The sequence below is a fragment of the Danio rerio genome, chromosome 5 (genome assembly GCF_052040795.2).
Source record: "Danio rerio strain M-AB ecotype USA chromosome 5, GRCz13ab, whole genome shotgun sequence".
NCBI lineage: Eukaryota > Metazoa > Chordata > Actinopteri > Cypriniformes > Danionidae > Danio > Danio rerio.
In genome coordinates this window covers 5,312,501-5,335,463 of record NC_141025.1, presented here as the reverse complement: position 1 = coordinate 5,335,463, position 22,963 = coordinate 5,312,501, and the positions used below count along the sequence as shown (strand labels likewise).

The 22,963-nt window shown below is 37.6% G+C and overlaps 1 protein-coding gene and 2 long non-coding RNA genes across 11 annotated transcripts in view; 2 read left to right on the top strand and 1 right to left on the bottom strand.

The window, feature by feature from the left end:
* LOC101882086 (ras-specific guanine nucleotide-releasing factor RalGPS1-like) overlaps window positions 1-22,963 on the top strand; it is a 328,440-nt gene that overhangs the window by 212,175 nt on the left and 93,302 nt on the right. The gene's annotated exons all lie outside the window — the stretch shown is intronic.
* Window positions 396-4,197, bottom strand: LOC148679705 (uncharacterized). The gene is made up of 3 exons (XR_015944620.1): window positions 3,497-4,197; window positions 2,673-3,233; window positions 396-1,868 (listed from the first exon to the last, which is right to left on the bottom strand). It is a non-coding gene; the product is annotated as an uncharacterized LOC148679705 (long non-coding RNA).
* LOC147843810 (uncharacterized) overlaps window positions 6,412-22,963 on the top strand; it is a 21,748-nt gene continuing 5,196 nt past the window's right edge. Inside the window, exon 1 of the long non-coding RNA XR_015490927.1 lies at window positions 6,412-8,636. This is a non-coding gene — a long non-coding RNA (uncharacterized LOC147843810). The remainder of the gene's footprint in view (window positions 8,637-22,963) is intronic.

Below are 22,963 nucleotides of genomic sequence, written 5' to 3'. Positions count from 1 at the left end.
TAAATTACGATGCGCTTTGACCCGTGTTCAATCCTCACCTGAGTAAATCCTTTTTTATTGTTTATTTATTTATTTATTTTTTTTGTTAAGACATATAAAACTGTAAGGTTGTTGAACATTTGAAGTTCTAAAGCAGCTGTTTTATTGAAAAAAGACGTGACAGTGTCATTGGAAACTGAATGAAACTGAAATAAAAAAAGATCTTTTTTTATTTCAGTTTCTGCTTTTACTCATGGGGCTGCGAGACAATAAATAAGAAGAGCGGAGCTGCGGCAAAATAATGGATAAAAAGAGTGAGGCTATGGTCAAATAAATACATAAATGAAAAAAAAGTGTGACTGCGACTGCTGGCGACTCCGTTCGCCATGCTGGAGAGAAACAGTCTGTGCAAAAGGAGCGCGGAGTGAGTGTCATCGACTAAAGCTCTCATCTGATTGGCTGAAAGGTACTAGTTGCCCTTCCTGTGGCAGGAAAGTCTCAAAAATACACACACACGTATCCAGGGAGAGTCGTACGTGAAAGAGGATTTGCACATTCTCATTCAGGATGAACTCGCAAGTTTTAAACATTTAAAACTTTTTGTACACTCTTAAACATTTGCAAATGGTGTTTTGCATTTGTGAAATGTATTTCATGAAAATGCAATATTATTTTGTGCACGTGAAATTTTTTTGTGAATATAAATAAATATTTTACGCACGTGAATTTGGTTTTATGGACGTGAATTTGGCTACGCATGTGTTCGTGTCTTTTGCATGAATTACTTTTGAGTCTTTTCTGACTCCATGTTGTTATGCTAAATTTGTACAGCCTTTTTTACTATGTTGGGGTCATTTTAGAAACAATGAAGTTTTTTTCTGCTGTTAAAACAGTGCCTAGGTCATTTTTGACCTTTAAGTCAACAGGAGGGTTAATGGAGCTGCATTCTCTCAAGCCAAAACTGCCGGCCACAAATCCCAACAGCTGTCAGCTGATGTTATGCAATCCCACTACAGTCCCACTGAGTCTCTATCCAAACACAGGGTCACTTCTACCTTAACCACTATGGGACGTCCAACTGGACTGATCTGCGTACGGTTTTAAAAATCAAGCACAAATGTAGAAGAATCAGAAGCTGATGTTTTGGATGTGCGCTCAGAGCCGGGTTTACGTGACCTGTCATTAACACAGTGTTTCTCAGCGGAGGAGGAATGAGCGCATGGAACGAAATGCGGATTAGCTTTAATGAAGTCTGTATGTCGTGAACATGATGATGTTAGTTTCTGCGGTGGACGTTGAGACTGAATAGTTTTGGGATGATTGAGCTCACAGCTGCACGGTGAAACTGTAAAATGACTTCAGCTTCCGCAGTGCGGGAGAAACTGTTGTGGTGTTTTTATTTTTTCATATTTGTCAGATGCTAATTCTTTAGTTACAGTGTTAATGGTGGCATTATATAAGCAAACCTCCTTCCGCTGTTGTTGTAACTCAATTTTAAGAGCTGTTACTGTACTGTAGCTGAAGTTGGCAGTGGAAAATAGAGCTAAAATCCTTTTTTAAGATTTCAATTCCACTTTTTTTCTCTCTTTTGGAGGGGTCATATAAGGTTTGGTGAATTGACTGATGCTACTGAATGGAAGTGAATGTCAGAGTCTTTAAATCAAACAAAGCATGCTGAAGTGAATTAAAATAAAATGTTGCACTAATGTTCCCCGACTTAGGTACGTTTCAAGTGCTACTATTTTGTTTTCTCTCACACGACGAGATTTACATCATTCAAGATCAGAAGTTTTTTCATAATAGATGTCTGAAACCTTTGCTCTGAATTTTCCACACTGCTCTGATTGGTCTGTTGCCTTTTTTTCACTCTGCTCTGATTGGTCTGATGGCTTTTTTCCACTCTGCTCTGATTGGTCTGATGGCTTTTTTTTTCACTCTGCTCTGATTGGTCTGATGGCTTTTTTCCACTCTGCTCTGATTGGTCTGATGGCTTTTTTTTCACTCTGCTCTGATTGGTCCTCTGATTGGTCTGATGGCTTTTTTCCACTCTGCTCTGATTGGTCTGATGGCTTTTTTCCACTCTGCTCTGATTGGTCTGATGACTTTTTTCCACTCTGATCTGATTGGTCTGATGACTTTTTTTCACTCTGCTCTGATTGGTCTGATGGCTTTTTTCCACTCTGCTCTGATTGGTCTGATGGCTTTTTTTCACTCTGCTCTGATTGGTCTGATGGCTTTTTTCCACTCTGCTCTGATTGGTCTGATGGCTTTTTTTTTCACTCTGCTCTGATTGGTCTGATGGCTTTTTTCCACTCTGCTCTGATTGGTCTGATGGCTTTTTTTTTCACTCTGCTCTGATTGGTCTGATGGCTTTTTTCCACTCTGCTCTGATTGGTCTGATGGCTTTTTTTCACTCTGCTCTGATTGGTCCTCTGATTGGTCTGATGGCTTTTTTCCACTCTGCTCTGATTGGTCTGATGGCTTTTTTTCACTCTGCTCTGATTGGTCTGATGGCTTTTTTTCACTCTGCTCTGATTGGTCTGATGGCTTTTTTTCCACTCTGCTCTGATTGGTCTGATGGCTTTTTTCCACTCTGCTCTGATTGGTCTGATGGCTTTTTTCCACACTGCTCTGATTGGTCTGATGGCTTTTTTCCACTCTGCTCTGATTGGTCTGATGGCTTTTTTCCACACTGCTCTGATTGGTCTGATGGCTTTTTTCCACTCTGCTCTGATTGGTCTGATGGCTTTTTTTTCACTCTGCTCTGATTGGTCTGATGGCTTTTTTCCACTCTGCTCTGATTGGTCTGATGGCTTTTTTCCACTCTGCTCTGATTGGTCTGATGGCTTTTTTCTACTCTGATCTGATTGGTCTGATGGCTTTTTTCCACTCTGCTCTGATTGGTCTGATGGCTTTTTTCTACTCTGATCTGATTGGTCTGATGGCTTTTTTCCACTCTGCTCTGATTGGTCTGATGGCTTTTTTCCACTCTGCTCTGATTGGTCTGATGGCTTTTTTCCACTCTGCTCTGATTGGTCTGATGGCTTTTTTCCACTCTGCTCTGATTGGTCTGATGGCTTTTTTCCACTCTGCTCTGATTGGTCTGATGACTTTTTTCCACTCTGCTCTGATTGGTCTGATGGCTTTTTTCCACTCTGCTCTGATTGGTCTGATGGCTTTTTTCCACTCTGCTCTGATTGGTCTGATGGCTTTTTTCCACTCTGCTCTGATTGGTCTGATGGCTTTTTTCCACTCTGCTCTGATTGGTCTGATGACTTTTTTCCACTCTGATCTGATTGGTCTGATGACTTTTTTTCACTCTGCTCTGATTGGTCTGATGGCTTTTTTCCACTCTGCTCTGATTGGTCTGATGGCTTTTTTCCACTCTGCTCTGATTGGTCTGATGGCTTTTTTCCACTCTGCTCTGATTGGTCTGATGACTTTTTTCCACTCTGCTCTGATTGGTCTGATGGCTTTTTTCCACTCTGCTCTGATTGGTCTGATGACTTTTTTTCACTCTGCTCTGATTGGTCTGATGGCTTTTTTCCACTCTGCTCTGATTGGTCTGATGGCTTTTTTCCACTCTGATCTGATTGGTCTGATGGCTTTTTTCTACTGTTCTTTGGTGCAATAATAATTATATTTACTATCAATATATGGTATTATATTATTGTTAACAAACATTCTCAAAAAGCCCCAAAAACAGTTTTCATTTAATAAAAGTCTACTGCGAATCTCAGCTTTTATTATCTGTTCTTCACATTCATGTCTTTTATAAGACGGACAAGAACTGATGCCAGCATGAGACGTATAATATAAATAATTAATGACAGAGGGTGTTTTTTGTGATAGTTCTTTCAAAAAATCTAATTTACTCACTGTCAAAAAACAACCATCAATAGATTAGTAACTGGTTTCCTCCATTTTTTAAAAAAATATTTGATGTCATGTTCATCACAAAATAGAAACTAAACCGGTTTAGACAGAATGACAGAATGTCCATTTTAGATGTGTTACTCTCCACAACAGTTAAATAAGATTCCGCCTCGGATGCCAGATCTTGTCAGAAAATATCTGTTTCTTTGGGTATCCAGACTACAAGGCAGCGAAGCCTCCTTTTCTTATCTCTACAAGTGGAAACAAATGTCGCTTGAATCCACACAGTCATAAGATTAACAATATGGAAAAAAGGAAATAATAATGAAGCAATAATTATAGAAAAATAGTAATAAATAAAATATGGAAACATAATAAAATGGCAAATAGTAATCAATAATAATAATCAAATCAATAACTAATAATCAATAAAATGATGATCATATAATTAAATAAACTAATTAAATAAAGAATACATGAATATAAACACATAATAATAATAAAATACAACACAAATGAATGGTTGCTTTCTTTAAACGACACACACATGCGTTTGCTACAAAGACTCTCAGATCCTCAGTTAGATTCTTCAGATGAATATTCCTTTAGAGTTGTTAAACAGATCAGGGCCTGGGGAGAGGAACTTGACTTAGAGTTTGAAGTTGACTACTGGAGTGCAGTATTGGACAATGTGCGCACCTCCACTTCATGCGCTAGACTCAGTTTTATACAATTAAAAATGATACACAGAGCTCATCTCTCAAAGGCCAAACTTTCTAAAATGTATCCCAATGTTTCTGATATGTGCGATAAGTGTAAACTATCACCTTGTAACCTTAGTCATATGTTTGTATTTTGTTCCATGTTGCAAAATTACTGGATTACTTTCTTTAAAATTGTTTCAGATATTCTGGGGGTAAAGTTAGCTGTTTGCCCTTTAATCTTTGGTGTTCCCTCTCAGTGTCAACCTTTAAACCGGAGACACGCTGACATTGTGGCTTTTGCATCTCTTCTCGCTAGGCGCAGATTACTTTTGTCTTGGACCTCCCCACAACCCCCCTCTATTTCATTGTGGCTCAAAGATTTGGTCTTCTTTTTAAAACTTGAGAAAATTAAATACAATATCAGAGGTAGGGGCGAAAATTTTTTTGAAATATGGCAACAATTTATTGCATTATTTGATCACTTAGATGTGATTGAGTGAAGGTACCTGTGTATGTATGTATGTATGTATGAATGTATGTATGTATGTATGTATGTATGTATGTATGTATGTATGTATGTATGTATGTATGTATGTGGTTTGTTATTGTAATTTTTTTTCCTGTATTTGTATTTTATTATATTTATTATTATTAATGGAAATAATACCATTTCTTAAGCATTGTTGATAGCTAGTGTTAAAAATAAATAAATTTGTTAAACTAGCATAAATTGTTAATATTACAACAAATGGTGAAATAGGTATTTAAGTGTTAAGTTATTCTCTTCACAGATTTTTAAAAAATAGGTTATATCTTATATAATTATATTTTTTTATATTTCTATGGAATTATAAAAGCTTATTTATCATGTCAGGATTTTATAGTGTTTTTATAGTGATGTTTTTTTATGTTCTTGTTGGGTCTGTTGCAACGTAATTTCGTTCTGCATTACAATTCTATTGTGATGATTTGAATGACATAAATAAAGGAAACTGGAAACTGGGGTCCGTTTTTCGTACCTCGCTTAAATGATCTAAGATTATTTGGCAGATCCTGGATCTTTTAATCCTGATAACTGATCTCTCGCTAATTTGGTTCTTCAAACAAGTTCATGAATCAGATTAGAATGTCTGGATGAACTGATCTGAGATCGCTGCGTGTGTTGTGAAGGACAGATCTATCGATCCTCGAAATCATGATCAGCAATGCAACGATTGGCTGACGGCACAGCAGCGTAATGACATCATCTGATTAATATTCAATTATCCATGTGAGCAAAATTACATCAAATTAGCAGTAAATGGCTTGTTAAATATGACACGCAAGAACTTTCCACATTTGTTGTGAGCTGCAGGCTTTACACTTTCATGTGTCAAGAGTATTCATCATGTATTTCAATGCAAATCAATGTATTTAGTTCTACGTTTAGAAAAGATTTTCTTTATTATAGTAGCCGTTTTTTTAATTGGTGTAAAGAATAACTGGTTGTTTACAAAAGCATTTTCATATTGGTAAAGGCGTCTGCAACTTTTGTGAAGCATCAAATCACTGGCATCTTAACTATCAAAACATGTTTATGACTGCATAAATGTATTATTGCTTTAAAAAAAAAAAGTCACATATTGTGCATTTCTATTATCCACAATTTGTACTAAAGCGATCTAAAAAGTTCATATCAATAAGTTTTCTCTTTGCACCAGGTGGCAGTCTTTGTACTTTCATTTCGAGGGTGCAGATTGCATACGTTTTATTAATATGTAAAACTTAATTTATTTTATTAATGACTATAACTTTATATATATATTTAAAAAATATGTACCATTTTCCCAAGTGTATATAACTACTACTGTAAGAAAATATCAGAATTCGGAACATACTTTCTGTATTATCTTTGCTTGAACTGAGCCGATCTAATCCTGTTTATATGAATTGAACCTGCTCCCGATCAGGTTTGACCTAGCAGAACTGTTGCTATGACAACAACACTCGGATCAGCTTTGAAGAACGAAACGATCCTGGATCGTGTCAAATCGTCAATATCCAAATCCAGCTAACTGAGTAATCCACGTACGAAGAACGGACCCCTGGATTTTGTTTATTTTATTTATTTATTTATTCATTTGTAGATGTTGATTGTTTTATTTGGGGATTGTTTTGTGGATTGTTATAAAATGTAAAATGCTATTTGCGAGAATAAAAAGTCCATGACAAAAAAAAAAAAAAAGAAATGTTAAACGGACCTTAAGCACACGTGACTGTCTGTTTAACTCATCGCCTTCTCTTCTCGCCCCCTGTTTTTCATTTTCTCCTTGTAGTCAATCAGTTTTCCTCCGACTGCTGACCATTGTGTGTCAGGTAAATGTTGAGGTCTGGAATGGACGTCTGCTCCTCCACAGTTTGGCAGATCTCACTGGTTTGGCTCGGTCTTTGAGTCCCGTGTCCAGTGTTTATCTGCAGCAGGGGAGCCGTGTCCAGTCCAGAACGGCACCTTTATTGGATTGATTTATGGTTATAGGACATAAGGGGTTGCCAAGCCACTGCCCCTGCTTGCAGAGTTTGTTTATTTATTATGTTTGAGTGGTGATGTGAAAAGCAGCGGCGGCATAATGAGCTTCTTCAGAGGTCATTCAGCTGAGAAACAGCCTGTTATTCTCAGTCCGCTGGCGGTTTAATGTCGCCACATGAGGAGGTCATTATCTGTGGGTTGGTTAATTGGTGGTGTCGCGGTGTCTTTAAGTAACTGAGGTCGAGTAGCTGGGTAATTCTTAACATAACTGAGGTAAAACCAGTGCTTATTTACACGGGTAATGGATCAGAAGTTTGTCTGGATCTGTCAGAACTAATTGACATTTGGAGTTTGAGGCTTCCAGAATATAGACTGAAGAAAAATGATTTATTGGATTTGCTAAACTGTAAAGGTAAGTGGTTGCAAATCAATTTAAATGGGCTGATTTAAACAAATTACTTTGAACATTACTGAATTGAATTTGTTTAAATCCAATCTTTATAAATTGTTTGCAACTACCCAATTTAAAATGAATGATTCCAATGTATAATTTTTTTTCAGTGTACTCTGCTCTTTTCTGATTGGTCAGATGATTACTAGAGCTGTGAACCTACACTACTCTCACGGTTCGGTTCGGTTACGATTATCATGCCATGGATTCGGTTCAATTCGATATTTCGGTGCATCACGGTGCATTGACGATGCTTTTATATTTTCTTCCCAGCAGCAGCTCTTGTATTAAAATGTATGATTATATTTATATTTATATAAGCTATTATTTGTAATACAATTGTGTCATTTAATACAAACAGTCAGATATATAAACTGTAACTTTTAAAAAAACGAGCATTTAGCAAATAATATAAACAAATATAAATATCCAGCTCAATTTATGATCCTTGTCTAGTTCTATTACACCTCTTTGATTGGTTACACCCTCGACAAAAACGGTTGCGATTGGCTCTTGCGCGCTGCGCTCTTCAGATGAATGACAAGCGGCAGGCGGCAGCGGCGATCTCGCAGCTGATTTATGATAGACACTGTGGAGAAAACTCTGCAGACACGCGCTTGTTTCTGTATCCAAAGTAACGCTGTAAAACAGCCGAGAGGAGAAGAAAAGCCACGCCAGCAGGTCAAATGGGCCACTGTGTGTGTATGTGTGTGTGTGTGTAAGAAAAAGAGAGAGACAGAGGCAGAGCGAGAAAGAGAGAGAGATGGGGTAGGCTACTTTCATTCTCAAACACACACAGTGAAATTGTGCACAGTTCATGAGTATTAAGTAGTTAGAGCGTTGTAAATACTCGCGATTGTCTCCCTCGCGACAGAGCGCATATGAGGTAAATGATGTCAGTAATAACCGGTTATGAGTATCACTGAACCGATACCGAATTTTTCGCATCTGCATCGCGGTGCATTGAGGAAACGATTAATTTTGACACCCCCAATGATTACTGACATTTTTTATTATTATTATTTGGTCAGATGACCCTACTTAACACTTATTTCAATTCAATTTCTTTCCCTGGTTATTAATATGCTATGTCTATTGTTGTTGTTGTTGTTTAATTATGGTGGCTTGAAAAGCCAACATACTGTTATCTCACTTAAACTTATTATTATGGTGGCTTGAAAAGCCAACATACTGTTATCTCACTTAAACTTATTAGGCTGGCTTGTGTAGCAAGCCAGACTACTGTTATCCTATTAAACTTATTATTATTATTATTATTATTTATATTATTATTCTTCTTCTGAGACTAAAAATTAAACTCTATCTCCACCTAGACCTTTCAAGCTATGACCATCAAACTCGGGTCAGACCTCCGAACTATTCTGACTCGAGTTGCTATATCCTTTCCGACTGATCCGACTTTCGGTTTTCCGAAAAACTACCCGGGACCGTCGGAAAAATCCCATAGACGTAACATTGGATCAAACTTTGTGACCTCATAACTCCGCATCAGAATGTCACACAGACTTCTAACTGGGCTCATTTAACTCAGACTATCAAACTGCCAATGACTGATCACCTTTAAACTTTCTGGCCACGCCCTAGCAACCACTTTTGGACCCTAGAAACCGTCCCATAGACTTCCATTGCAAAAGACTCTCATTGACTTTACATGGGATCAAACTTTGTGAGCTCATAACTTTGCATCAAACTGTCCTACAGACTAATGGCTGAGCTCATTTAACTCAGTCTAGCCAGCAGCCAATCACCGATGGCCTTTTAACTTTCTAGCCACACCCTAACAACCAGATACTGCACCCTAGCAACTGTCCCATAGACTGCCATTAAAGAGGTTCAGACTGATATTGTCATGCTGCAGTGTGATAGAGACATGGGGGTTGTTTTTAACTGTTCATACTGGCAAGAAGCTTTGATACATCATCAGTCTAAGCTGTCAATCAACTCCATAGCAACAAAACAGACTAACCTAGCAACGATATAACAGCAGCTATATCTCAGCATCAGAACATCGTAGAGAGGCGGGGGTTGGCTTGTTTGACTCATGCTCGCACACTATCTATCTATCTATCTATCTATCTATCTATCTATCTATCTATCTATCTATCTATCTATCTATCTATCTATCTATCTATCTATCTATCTATCTATCTATCTATCTATCTATCTATCTATCTATCCACCTCTATCTATCTATCTATCTATCTATCTATCTATCTATCTATCTATCTATCTATCTATCTATCTATCTCTATCTATCTATCTATCTATCTATCTATCATCTATCTATCTATCTATCTACCTACCTCTATCTATCTATCTATCTATCTATCTATCTATCTATCTATCTATCTATCTATCTATCTATCTATCTATCTATCTTTCTACATCTTTCTATCTATCTATCTATCTATCTATCTATCTATCTATCTATCTATCTATCTATCTATCTATCTATCTATCTATCTATCTATCTATCTATCTATCTATCTATCTATCTCTATCTATCTATCTATCTATCTATCTATCTATCTATCTATCTATCCATCATGCTAACAACATGCTAATTCATGCTAGAATCATGCTAGTTACATGCTAATTCATGCTAGAATCATGCTAGTCACATGCTAATTCATGCTAGAATCATGCTAGTCACATGCTAATTCATGCTAGAATCATGCTAACAACATGCTAATTCATGCTAGAATCATGCTAGTCACATGACAATTCATGCTAGAATCATGCTAGCAACATGCTAATTCATGCTAGAATCATGCTAGTAACATGCTAATTCATGTTAGAATCATGCTAACAACATGCTAATTCATGCTAGAATCATGCTAGTAGCATGCTAATTCATGTTAGAATCATGCTAACAACATGCTAATTCATGCTGGAGTCATGCTAGTAACATGCTAATTCATGCTAGAATCATGCTAACAACATGCTAATTCATGCTAGAATCATGCTAGTCACATGCTAATTCATGCTAGAATCATGCTAACAACATGCTAATTCATGCTAGAATCATGCTAGTCACATGACAATTCATGCTAGAATCATGCTAGCAACATGCTAATTCATGCTAGAATCATGCTAGTAACATGCTAATTCATGTTAGAATCATGCTAACAACATGCTAATTCATGCTAGAATCATGCTAGTAGCATGCTAATTCATGTTAGAATCATGCTAACAACATGCTAATTCATGCTGGAGTCATGCTAGTAACATGCTAATTCATGCTAGAATCATGCTAACAACATGCTAATTCATGCTAGAATCATGCTAGTCACATGCTAATTCATGCTAGAATCATGCTAGTCAAATGCTAATTCATGCTAGAATCATGCTAACAACATGCTAATTCATGCTGGAGTCATGCTAGTAACATGCTAATTCATGCTAGAATCATGCTAACAACATGCTAATTCATGCTAGAATCATGCTAGTCACATGCTAATTCATGCTAGAATCATGCTAGTCAAATGCTAATTCATGCTAGAATCATGCTAACAACATGCTAATTCATGCTAGAATCATGCTAGTAACATGCTAATTCATGCTAGAATCATGCTAGTAACATACTAATTCATGCTAGAATCATGCTAACAACATGCTAATTCATGCTAGAATCATGCTAGTAACATGCTAATTCATGCTAGAATCATGCTAACAACATGCTAATTCATGCTAGAATCGGGCTAATTCTTGCTAAAATCATGCTAGTAACATGCTAATTCATGTTAAAATCATGCTAGGTACATGCTAATTCATGCTAGAATCATGCTAACTACATGCTAATTCATGCTAGAATCATGCTAGTCAAATGCTAATTCATGCTAGAATCATGCTAGTCAAATGCTAATTCATGCTAGAATCATGCTAACAACATGCTAATTCATGCTAGAATCATGCTAATAATATGCTAATCTATCTATCTATCTATCTATCTATCTATCTATCTATCTATCTATCTATCTTTCTATCTTTTCATACTTTTTAAAACTGTTTAAACTAAATAAACTATTACCGTCAGGCTTTCACAAGCCAGCCTCAAAGTTTGTTTTCAAACTTTAAGAATCTAGTTATTAGGCTGGCTTGTGTAGCAAGCCAGACTACTGTTATCCTATTAAACTTATTATTATATTTATTATTCTTCTTCTGAGACTAAAAATTAAACTCTATCTCGTCCTAGGCCATTCAAGCTATGACCATCAAACTCGGGTCAGACCTCCGAACTATTCTGACTCGAGTTGCTATATCCTTTCCGACTGATCCGACTTTCGGTTTTCCGAAAAACGTCCCGGGACCGTCGGAAAAATCCCATAGACGTAACATTGGATCAAACTTTGTGACCTCATAACTCCGCATCAGAATGTCACACAGACTTCTAACTGGGCTCATTTAACTCAGACTATCAAACTGCCAATGACTGACCACCTTTAAACTTTCTGGCCACGCCCTAGCAACCACTTTTGGACCCTAGAAACCGTCCCATAGACTTCCATTGCAAAATACTCTCATTGACTTTACATGGGATCAAACTTTGTGAGCTCATAACTCTGCATCAGACTGTCCTACAGACTAATGATTGAGCTCATTTAACTCAGTCTAGCCAGCAGCCAATCACTGATGGCCTTTTAACTATCTAGCCACACCCTAACAACCAGATACTGCACCCTAGCAACTGTCCCATAGACTGCCATTAAAGAGGTTCAGACTGATATTGTCATGCTGCAGTGTGATAGAGACATGGGGGTTGTTTTTAACTGTTCATACTGGCAAGAAGCTTTGATACATCATCAGTCTAAGCTGTCAATCAACTCCATAGCAACAAAACAGACTAACCTAGCAACGATATAATAGCAGCTATATCTCAGCATCAGAACATCGTAGAGAGGCGGGGGTTGGCTTGTTTGAATCAGGCTCGCACACCATCTATCTATCTATCTATCTATCTATCTATCTATCTATCTATCTATCTATCTATCTATCTATCTATCTATGTACCTCTATCTATCTACCTACCTACCTCTATCTATCTATCTATCTATCTATCTATCTATCTATCTATCTATCTATCTATCTATCTATCTATCTATCTATCTATCTATCTATCTATCTATCTATCTATCTACCTACCTACCTCTATCTATCTATCTATCTATCTATCTATCTATCTATCTATCTATCTATCTATCTATCTATCTATCTATCTATCTATCTATCTATCTATCTATCTATCTATCTATCTACCTACCTACCTCTATCTATCTATCTATCTATCTATCTATCTACCTACCTACCTCTATCTATCTATCTATCTATCTATCTATCTATCTATCTATCTATCTATCTATCTATCTATCTATCTATCTATCTATCTATCTATCTATCTATCTATCTACCTCTATCTATCTATCTATCTATCTATCTATCTATCTGTCCATCATGCTAACAACATGCTAATTCATGCTAGAATCATGCTAGTTACATGCTAATTCATGCTAGAATCATGCCAGTCACATGCTAATTCATGCTAGAATCATGCCAGTCACATGCTAATTCATACTAGAATCATGCTAACAACATGCTAATTCATGCTAGAATCATGCTAGTCACATGCTAATTCATGCTAGAATCATGCTAACAACATGCTAATTCATGCTAGAATCATGCTAGTTACATGCTAATTCATGTTAGAATCATGCTAACAACATGCTAATTCGTGCTAGAATCATGCTAGTAGCATGCTAATTCATGTTAGAATCATGCTAACAACATGCTAATTCATGCTAGAATCATGCTAGGAACATGCTAATTCATGCTAGAATCATGCTAACAACATGCTAATTCAAGCTAGAATCATGCTAGTCACATGCTAATTCATGCTAGAATCATGCTAACAGCATGCTTATTTATGCTAGAATCATGCTAACAACATGCTAATTCATGCTAGAATCATGCTAACAACATGTTAATTCATGCTAGAATCATGCTAGTCAAATGCTAATTCATGCTAGGATCATGCTAACAACATGCTAATTCATGCTAGAATCATGCTAATAACATGCTAATTCATGTTAGAATCATGCTAACAACATGCTAATTCATGCTAATTCATGCTAGAATCATGCTAGTAACATGCTAATTCATGCTAGAAGCATGCTAACAACATGCTAATTTATGCTAGAATCATGCTAGTAGCATGCTATTTCATGCTAGAATCTTGCTAGTAACATGCTAGATCATGCTAGAATCATGCTAACAACATGCTAATTAATGCTAGAATCATGCTAACAACATGCTAATTCATGCTAGAATTGTGCTAATTCATGCTAAAATCATGCTAGTAACATGCTAATTCATGTTAAAATCATGCTAGGTACATGCTAATTAATGCTAGAATCATGCTAACAACATGCTAATTCATGCTAGAATTGTGCTAATTCATGCTAAAATCATGCTAGTAACATGCTAATTCATGTTAAAATCATGCTAGGTACATGCTAATTCATGCTAGAATCGTGCTAACAACATGCTAATTCATGTTAAAATCATGCTAACAACATGCTAATTCATGCTAAAATCATAGTAGTAACATGCTAATTCATGCTAAAATCATGCTAACAACATGCTAATTCATGCTAAAATCATGCTAGTAACATGCTAATTCATGCTAGAATCATGCTAACAACATGCTAATTCACGTTAAAATCATGGTAATAACATGCTAATCTGTCTATCTATCTATCTATCTATCTATCTATCTATCTATCTATCTATCTATCTATCTATCTATCTATCTATCTATCTATCTATCTATCTATCTATCTATCATCTATCTATCTATTCTTACTTTTTAAAACTGTTTAAACTAAATAAACTATTACTGTCAGGCTTTCACAAGCCAGCCTCAAAGTTTGTTCTCAAACTTTAAGAATCTAGTTCTATATTATTCTTCTTCTGAGACTAAAAATTAAACTCTATCTCGTCCTAGGCCATTCAAGCTATGACCATCAAACTTGGGTCAGACCTCCGAACTATTCTGACTCGAGTTGCTATATCCTTTCCGACTGATCCGACTTTCGGTTTCCCGAAAAACGTCCCGGGACCGTCGGAAAAATCCCATAGACGTAACATTGGATCAAACTTTGTGACCTCATAACTCCGCATCAGAATGTCACACAGACTTCTAACTGGGCTCATTTAACTCAGACTATCAAACTGCCAATGACTGATCACCTTTAAACTTTCTGGCCACGCCCTAGCAACCACTTTTGGACCCTAGAAACCGTCCCATAGACTTCCATTGCAAAAGACTCTCATTGACTTTACATGGGATCAAACTTTGTGAGCTCATAACTCTGCATCAGACTGTCCTACAGACTAATGGCTAGGCTCATTTAACTCAGTCTAGCCAGCAGCCAATCACTGATGGCCTTTTAACTTTCTAGCCACACCCTAACAACCAGATACTGCACCCTAGCAACTGTCCCATAGACTGCAATTAAAGAGGTTCAGACTGATATTGTCATGCTGCAGTGTGATAGAGACATGGGGGTTGTTTTTAACTGTTCATACTGGCAAGAAGCTTTTATACATCATCAGTCTAAGCTGTCAATCAACTCCATAGCAACAAAACAGACTAACCTAGCAACGATATAACAGCAGCTATATCTCAGCATCAGAACATCGTAGAGAGGCGGGGGTTGGCTTGTTTGACTCATGCTCTTACACCATCTATCTATCTATCTATCTATCTATCTATCTATCTATCTATCTATCTATCTATCTATCTATCTATCTATCTATCTATCTATCTATCTTTATCTACCTCTACCTATCTATCTATCTATCTATCTGTCTGTCTGTCTGTCTGTCTGTCTGTCTGTCTATCTATCTATCTGTCTCTATCTATCTATCAATCTATCTATCTATCTATCTATCTATCTATCTATCTATCTATCTATCTATCTATCTATCTATCTATCTATCTATCTATCTATCTATCTATCTATCTATCTATCTATCTACCTCTACCTATCTATCTATCTATCTATCTATCTATCATGCTAACAACATGCTAATTCATGCTAGAATCATGCTAGTTACATGCTAATTCATGCTAGAATCATGCTAGTCACATGCTAATTCATGCTAGAATCATGCTAGTCACATGCTAATTCATGCTAGAATCATGCTAACAACATGCTAATTCATGCTAGAATCATGCTAATTTATGCTAAAATCATGCTAGTAACATGCTAATCCATGCTAGAATCATGCTAACAACATGCTAATTCATGCTAGATTCATGCTAGTAACATGCTTATTCATGCTAGAATCATGCTAGTATCATGCTAATTCATGCTAGCATTGTGCTAACAACATGCTAATTCATGCTAGAATCATGCTAGTAACATGCTAATTCATGCTAGAATCATGCTAACAACATGCTAATTCATGCTAGAATCATGCTAGTAACATGCTAATTCATGCTAGAATCATGCCAGTAACATGCTATTTCATGCTAGAATCGTGCTAGTAACATGCTAATTCATACTAGAATCATGCTAGTAACATGCTAATTCATGCTAGAATCATGCTAACAACATGCTAATTCATGCTAGAATCATGCTAACAACATGCTAATTCATGCTAGAATCATGCTAACAACATGCTAATTCATGCTAGAATCATGCTAGTGAAATGCTAATTCATGCTAGAATCATGCTAACAACATGCTAATTCATGCTAGAATCATGCTAGTAACATGCTAATTCATGCTAGAATCATGCTAGTAACATGCTAATTCATGCTAGAAGCATGCTAACAACATGCTAATTTATGCTAAAATCATGCTAGTAGCATGCTAATTCATGCTAGAATCTTGCTAGTAACATGCTAAATCATGCTAGAATCATGCTAACAACATGCTAATTCATGCTAGAATCATGCTAACAACATGCTAATTCATGCTAGATTCGTGCTAACAACATGCTAATTCATGTTAAAATCATGCTAACAACATGCTAATTATTGCTAAAATCATGCTAGTAACATGCTAATTCATGCTAAAATCATGCTAACAACATGCTAATTCATGCTAAAATCATGCTAGTAACATGCTAATTCATGCTAGAATCGTGCTAACAACATGCTAGAATAATTCTAACAACATGCTAATTCATGCTAATAACATGCTAATTCATACTAAAATCATGCTAACATCATGCTAATTCATGCTAAAATCATGCCAGTAACATGCTAATTCATGCTAGAATCATGCTAACAACATGCTATTTCACGTTAAAATCATGCTAATAACATGCTAATCTATCTATCTATCTATCTATCTATCTATCTATCTATCTATCTATCTATCTATCTATCTATCTATCTATCTATCTATCTATCTTTTCATACTTTTTAAAACTGTTTAAACTAAATAAACTATTACCGTCAGGCTTTCACAAGCCAGCCTCAAAGTTTGTTCTCAAACTTTAAGAATCTAGTTATTATTCTGCTTCTTCTTCTTCTTCTTCTTTCTTCTGAGACTAATTTTAAAGTCTATCTCCTCCTAACCCTTTCAAGCTTCATACCTCAAACTTTCGTCAAACCTTCAAACTGGTCTGACTCGGGTTGCTATATCTTTTCCGACTGATCCGACTTTCGGTTTTCCGAAAAACGACCCGGAAAATTCCCAAAATTCCCATTGACTTAACATTGGGTCAAACTTTGTGACCTCATAACTCTGCATCAGACTGTCCTACAGACTTCTAACTGGGCTCATTTAACTCAGTCTAGCCAGCAGCCAATAACTGATGACCTTTAAACTTACTAGCCACTCCCTAGCAACCACTTTTGGCACCCTAGCAACTGTCCCATAGACTTCCATTGTAAAAGACTGCCATTGACTTAACATTGAGTCAACCTTTGTGAGCTCATAACTCTGCATCAGACTGTCCTACAGACTAGAGTCAGGCCTCATTTAACTCAGTCTAGTCAGCAGCCAATCACTGATGACCTTTAGACTTACTAGCCACTCCCTAGCAACCACTTATGGCACCCTAGCAACTGTCCCGTAGACTTCCATTCAAAAGACTCTCACTGACTTAACATGGGATCAAACTTTGTGAGCTCATAACTCTGCATCAGACTGTCATACAGACTAATGGCTGAGCTCATTTAACTCCGACTACCAAACTGCCAATAACTGATGAGCTTTTAACTTTCTAGCCACACCCCTAACTACCACATACTGCACCCTAGCAACTGTCCCGTAGACTTCCATTACAAAAGACTCTCATTGACTTAACATGGGATCAAACTTTGTGAGCTCATAACTCTGCATCAGACTGTCATAGAGACTAATGGCTGAGCTCATTTAACTCAGTCTAGCCAGCAGCCAATCACTGATGGCCTTTTAACTTTCTACCCACACCCCTAACTACCACATACTGCACCCTAGCAACTGTCCTATAGAATGTAATTAGCTGTGCTATCAAATGCTTATAATTCTAACATGCTAATGACATGCCAATCATGCTAGCAACATGCTACTCATGTGCTAATCATGCTAATGACATGCTAACTCATACTGGAAACATGCTAATGACATGCTAATTTGTACTAGAATCATGCTAGTAACATGCTAATTCATACTAGACTCATGTTAATAACTGGCCTACATGCATATCTTTGCATAGCAGTGTCCTATTGACTTGGGGGATGGCTCATCTGACTCAGACAACCAATGAGCATCTCAATATGATAATAAAGCTCACAAGCCACGCCCCCAAATTGATTCCATAGACTTCCATTAAAATAGGCCAAGATGCATATCTTTGCATAGCAGTGTCATAGAGACATGGGGGTTGGTTCATTCGACTAAGACAACCAACCACATTCAAGTTCACTCTGTAGCCTCGCCCATAGCAACAAAACAGAGTACCCTAGCAACCATTCATCAACAGCTATATCTCAGCATCAGAACATCGTAGAGACTTGGAGATTGGCTCGTTTGACTCATGCTAGCAAACGGAACTTCCTATATGCTACACATGCTAGCAGTGACTAGCTACATGCTAATATTGACTAGCCAAGTACTGTAACTTGCTAGAAATGCTTACTAAGTATAAATGTTTTATCAAGCATGTATGTGAGGCTTGCCTAGTAACCAACCAGGGTACCCTAGCAACTGCCTAGCAACCACCCAAATTACCCTAGCAACCGCCTAGCAACCACCTAGCAACGGCCTAGTAATGCCTTAGTAAGGGCCTAGCGACCACTCAGGACACCCTAGCAACCGCCTAGCAATGCCTTAGCAACCACTCAGAATACCTTAGCAACCACCTAGCAACACCTTAGCAACCACCTAGCAACCACTTAGGACACCTTAGCAACTGCCTAGCAACACCTTAGCAACCACCTAGCAACCACTCACAACACCCTAGCAACTGCCTAGCAACGCCTTAGCAACCACCTAGCAACCACTCAGGACACCCTAGCAACCGCCTAGCAACACCTTAGCAACCACCTAGCAACCACTCAGGACACCCTAGCAACCACCTAGCAACACCTTAGCAACTACCTAGCAACCACTCAGGACACCCTAGCAACCACCTAGCAACGCCTTAGCAACCACTCAGAATACCCTAGCAACCACCTAGCAACCACTTAGCACACCTTAGCAACCACCTAGCAACACCTTAGCAACCACTCAGAACAACCTAGCAACCGCCTAGCAACACCTTAGCAACCACCTAGCAACCACTCAGAATACCCTAGCGACCACCTTGCAACACCTTAGTAACCACTTAGCAACTAGTCAGAACACCTTAGCAACTGCCTAGCACCCCCTTAGCAACCACCTAGCAACCATTCAAAACACCCTAGCAACCGTCTAGCAACACCTTAGCAACCACCTAGCAACTAGTCAGACCACCTTAGCAACTGCCTTGCACCACCTTAGCAACCACCTAGCAACCACTTAAAACACCCTAGCAACCGCCTAGTAAAATGCTAATTCATGCTAGAATCATGCTAACAACATGCTAATTCAAGCTAGAATCATGCTAGTAACATGCTAATTCATGTAAGAATCATGCTACTAACATGCTAATTCATGCTAGTAATATGTTAATTCAAGCTAAAATCATACTAACATTCTATTTACACTTTAAAACCACTTCAAACTTTTAGATTCGGCTTTTCAAGCCACCATAAAGTTTGTCCTCAAACTTTAATTAGGCTGGCTTGTGTAGCAAGCCAGACTACTGAAATCCTATTTAAACTTATTATTATATTTTCTTCTTCTGAGACTAAAAATCAAAACTCATCTCCTCCTAGAGCTTTCAAGCTATGACCATCAAACTCGGGTCAGACTTCCGAACTATTCTGACTCGGGTTGCTATGTCTCCTCAGACTGATCCGACTTTCGGTTTTCCGAAAAACGTCCCGGGACCGTCGGAAAAATCCCATAGACGTAACATTGGATCAAACTTTGTGACCTCATAACTCCGCATCAGAATGTCACACAGACTTCTAACTGGGCTCATTTAACTCAGACTATCAAACTGCCAATGACTGATCACCTTTAAACTTTCTGGCCACGCCCTAACAACCACTTTTGGACCCTAGAAACCGTCCCATAGACTTCCATTGCAAAAGACTCTCATTGACTTTACATGGGATCAAACTTTGTGAGCTCATAACTCTGCATCAGACTGTCCTACAGACTAATGGCTGAGCTCATTTAACTCAGTCTAGCCAGCAGCCAATCACTGATGGCCTTTTAACTTTCTAGCCACGCCCTAACAACCTTTACTGCACTCTAGCAACAGTCCCATAGACTGCCATTAAAGAGGTTCAGACTGATATTGTCATGCTGCATTATGATAGAGACATGGGGGTTGTTTTTAACTGTTCATACTGGCAAGAAGCTTTGATACATCATCAGTCTAAGCTGTCAATCAATTCCATAGCAACAAAACAGACTAACCTAGCAACGATATAACACTAGCTATATCTCAGCATCAAAACATCGTAGAGAGGCAGGGGTTGGCTTGTTTGACTCATGCTCGCACTCTATCTATCTATCTATCTATCTATCTATCTATCTATCTATCTATCTATCTATCTATATACCTCTACATATCTATCTATCTATCTATCTATCTATCTATCTATCTATCTATCTATCTATCTATCTATCTATCTATCTATCTATATACCTCTACATATCTATCTATCTATCTATCTATCTATCTATCTATCTATCTATCTATCTATCTATCTATCTATCTATCTATCTATCTATCTATCTATCTATATACCTCTACATATCTATCTATCTATCTATCTATCTATCTATCTATCTATCTATCTATCTATCTATCTACCTCTATCTATCTATCTATCTATCTATCTATCTATCTATCTATCTATCTATCTACCTCTATCTATCTGTCTATCTATCCATCCATCTATCCATCATGCTAACAATTTGCTAATTCACACTAGAATCATGCTAGTCACATGCTAATTCATGCCAAAATCATGCTAGTCACATGCTAATTTATACTAGAATCATGCTAACAACATGCTAATTCATGCTAGAATCATGCTAGTAACATGCTAATTCATGCTAGAATCGTGCTAACAACATGCTAGAATCATGCTAACAACATGCTAATTCATGCTAATAACATGCTAATTCATACTAAAATCATGCTAACAACATGCTAATTCATGCTAAAATCATGCTAGGTACATGCTATATCATGCTAGAATCATGCTAACAACATGCTATTTCACGTTAAAATCATGCTAATAACATGCTAATCCATCTATCTATCTATCTATCTATCTATCTATCTATCTATCTATCTATCTATCTATCTATCTATCTATCTATCTATCTATCTATCTATCTATCTATCTTTTCATACTTTTTAAAACTGTTTAAACTAAATAAACTATTACCGTCAGGCTTTCACAAGCCAGCCTCAAAGTTTGTTCTCAAACTTTAAGAATCTAGTATCTAGTTATTCTTCTTCTTTCTTCTGAGACTAATTTTAAAGTCTATCTCCTCCTAACCCTTTCAAGCTTCATACCTCAAACTTTCGTCAAACCTTCAAACTGGTCTGACTCGGGTTGCTATATCTTTTCCGACTGATCCGACTTTCGGTTTTCCGAAAAACGACCCGGAAAATTCCCAAAATTCCCATTGACTTAACATTGGGTCAAACTTTGTGACCTCATAACTCTGCATCAGACGTTCCTACAGACTTCTAACTGGGCTCATTTAACTCAGTCTAGCCAGCAGCCAATAACTGATGACCTTTAAACTTACTAGCCACTCCCTAGCAACCACTTTTGGCACCCTAGCAACTGTCCCATAGACTTCCATTGTAAAAGACTGCCATTGACTTAACATTGAGTCAACCTTTGTGAGCTCATAACTCTGCATCAGACTGTCCTACAGACTAGAGTCAGGCCTCATTCAACTCAGTCTTGTCAGCAGCCAATAACTGATGACCTTTAAACTTACTAGCCACTCCCTAGCAACCACTTATGGCACCCTAGCAACTGTCCCGTAGACTTCCATTCAAAAGACTCTCATTGACTTAACATGGGATCAAACTTTGTGAGCTCATAACTCTGCATCAGACTGTCATAGAGACTAATGGCTGAGCTCAATTAACTCAGTCTAGCCAGCAGCCAATCACTGATGGCCTTTTAACTTTCTAGCCACACCCCTAACTACCACATACTGCACCCTAGCAACTGTCCCGTAGACTTCCATTACAAAAGACTCTCATTGACTTAACATGGGATCAAACTTTGTGACCTCATAACTCTGCATCAGACTGTCATACAGACTAATGGCTGAGCTCATTTAACTCAGTCTAGCCAGCAGCCAATCACTGATGGCCTTTTAACTTTCTAGCCACACCCCTAACTACCACATACTGCACCCTAGCAACTGTCCTATAGAATGTAATTAGCTGTGCTATCAAATGCTTACATGCATATCTTTGCATAGCAGTGTCCTATTGACTTGGGGGATGGCTCATCTGACTCAGACAACCAATGAGCATCTCAATATGATAATAAAGCTCACAAGCCACGCCCCCAAATTGATTCCATAGACTTCCATTAAAATAGGCCAAGATGCATATCTTTGCATAGCAGTGTCATAGAGACACGGGGGTTGGTTCATTAGACTTAGACAACCAACCACATTCAAGTTAACTCTGTAACCTCGCCCATAGCAACAAAACAGAGTACCCTAGCAACCATTCATCAACAGCTATATCTCAGCATCAGAACATCGTAGAGACTTGGAGATTGGCTCGTTTGACTCATGCTAGCAAACGAAACTTCCTATATGCTACACATGCTAGCAGTGACTAGCTA